The sequence below is a fragment of the Topomyia yanbarensis genome, chromosome 3 (genome assembly GCF_030247195.1).
Source record: "Topomyia yanbarensis strain Yona2022 chromosome 3, ASM3024719v1, whole genome shotgun sequence".
Taxonomy (NCBI): domain Eukaryota; kingdom Metazoa; phylum Arthropoda; class Insecta; order Diptera; family Culicidae; genus Topomyia; species Topomyia yanbarensis.
The window spans coordinates 105,451,708-105,454,230 of record NC_080672.1 but is presented as its reverse complement, the minus strand read 5'-3'; positions in this window follow the sequence as shown (position 1 = coordinate 105,454,230).

The window sequence follows — 2,523 nt, the reverse complement described above, 5'->3', positions numbered from 1 at the left end:
CGATTTCCGTGCATTAATGGTTGATGACAGTTTTTTTTCTCTAGAAGACTACTACTACTACTACTACATAGAATAAATTGGGTAAGTTCAAATTTGTGGTAAATGCGATGATCTTTTTTTCGAATCGGTTTTCTTCAAGCTCTTCTCGTAGTAGGAATCTCTTTCAAGATTAATTCAATCTGACGAATCAAAAAGAAAAAAATGTTTTCGTTAACATTAAGGCAACAAAGAACAGGTGAACAGGTTTTGAGAACATGTAAGAAAAAAGAAGTGTCCCTTGGTGCAGAAACAACCTTTCTATACAGTGCCATTTTAAGTACCTATTTTTTAACAATATTATTATGAACTCGTAATTGGGGGGAAGGGGAGGAGTTGCTTCTCTAATCTTCCGGTCATCACATCACATGCTTTGGTATTCTTAGTATGTATAACATGAAGATGTGACACAAGGCGCCAAGAGCGCACTAAAATCCTGTCAATCCTATTTTTCATTGAATTGTCTGCTCTAAATGTATCACCAGGGGAACATTCATAAATGATATCGGATATTGACAATAGGGGAAGAGCGTCACGTAACGAGATAAAAACTAAAAATGAATTTTAGACGCATCAGCGGATCAGGGATAAAAAAAGGAACAACATTGTTTGTGAATGGCCCCCAAACAAATATTCCATAACGAATATCACGTAACATCGGCGACAGAGCATTGGGATCAAGGCCAAGTCCCCCCTGGGTTGTGCAAAACTGAGAAGCAACATCAATTTAGGCACAGATAGCAGACGTTTATTTTCATTTTTTTTGTTTTGTCTTTTCATTTGATTCTCTTGCTACAATATATGCGACTCGGTGCAAGAGAACGTGACGGCCAAGGAAACGGAAAGCCAATAGCCCAAACAGATCAGGAACAGGAAGGAGGACTACGAACAAGGAAACCAACAACAGATGAGAAATCGTTTACTTATTTATTATAAGTATGATACTAATCACAATTATTTTGCTTTTCTTGTTTCGTTTCAGCAAACCAAAATCTATACGAACTAGCACATACGAACAGTTAGGCTTTGTAGGTTCTCATCTTGACAGAGTCTAGATGGGCGGATGAACGTCTGCCAGGGTGTGGGCTGAGAAGTCACAATGACAATGACACTGTACGAGCTGGCGCTGGGCCTGTGGCCTTCCACTGGCATGGTCTATTCTCATTGATTCAGAAGTCTTCTTGGCTGGTTGGTAGATATGTGCTCCTACTTGCAAGTTGATCAATTCGCTTGGGTGGGGGACATGTGAATCCTACTAGTTGTCGACTCTTTTGATCGTGAGTATGAGGCTAGTTCAGGAAAGGAGTGCAGGACTGGCACCTAAGAGATAGTTAATTATTCAGGACTTGTTCTTATGATTACTAAACTCGACCAAGCACACCGGCTCTCAGAAATGATAAGCAACCTTTTCGGGTCGGTGTGGTCTATTCGAGTCGAACCAGGCGAACATTCGGTTCGAGCAAACTTTATGGTTAATAGTGGATAAATATTTCTTACGCCTTCTTTTTGCGAAATCCTAAAATACCTTCACTGGTATAGCTACTCAGGATAATAATAATAGATAATGTAATGATAATAATGGTCCATAATGTAATGAATATGTATATTGACTAGAATAGGGATAATCGAGTTATGTTATAAGATAGAGAAGAAACAGCACAGTTGTAGAACAAGTATTCGCGAGTAAGGACTAATACTGCTATACCGTTTCAATTAATAGTCGATTGATCCGCTTCGGACCTAGGAGACAAAAAGGAGATTAGGAAGAGACAGAAGCGGATTCAATGCGAAATTTGCCAATATGACGTTGACCCCAAGGCGATGGTAAGATGATTTTCCATAGGATGACAGACTAGATGACACGACGTTACACGCTCTAAACTTGCGTCAAATAGTTTGTATGTATGCATGAATGTAAGCCCGTCTGTGTGCCTTTATGCATGGATGTGTATAGCACCAATGTATCCCTGAGCAACATGAAAGGACAGCCTCTGAGCCACCAAAACGCTCATGGGAATATTTCAAAGGCTTTCTTCCATTTAATTCTACTATGTTTTTTTTTTATAGTTAAATGCACGTGCACTTCACTATTTAACAGATACTTTAACTCCAACAACTGGAAATTTAAAAAGGATAGAAGTAGATTTCAACCAGAATACGGTTTATCCACTTAGGAAAAAATTAAAAAAGCTTGGTGCAGATCTAGTTTTCAGTAGTAAAAATTACCAGCTAAAATCCATACTAGGATCCACAAAGGATCCGATAGAAACACTGAGCAAATCGGGGATATATAAAATATCATGTTCACATTGTGATAATGTTTATATTGGACAAACCAGGAGAACATTAGAAATTCGATTCAAAGAGCACATTGCGGAAATAGCAAAAGCTTCTAGAGAATCTGGGGCCCTATTCTCACAGTCACGTCACTTAGTGACTAGAAAAAAAATTCCTTCTAGTCACTAGGTGACGTGACTATGAGAATAG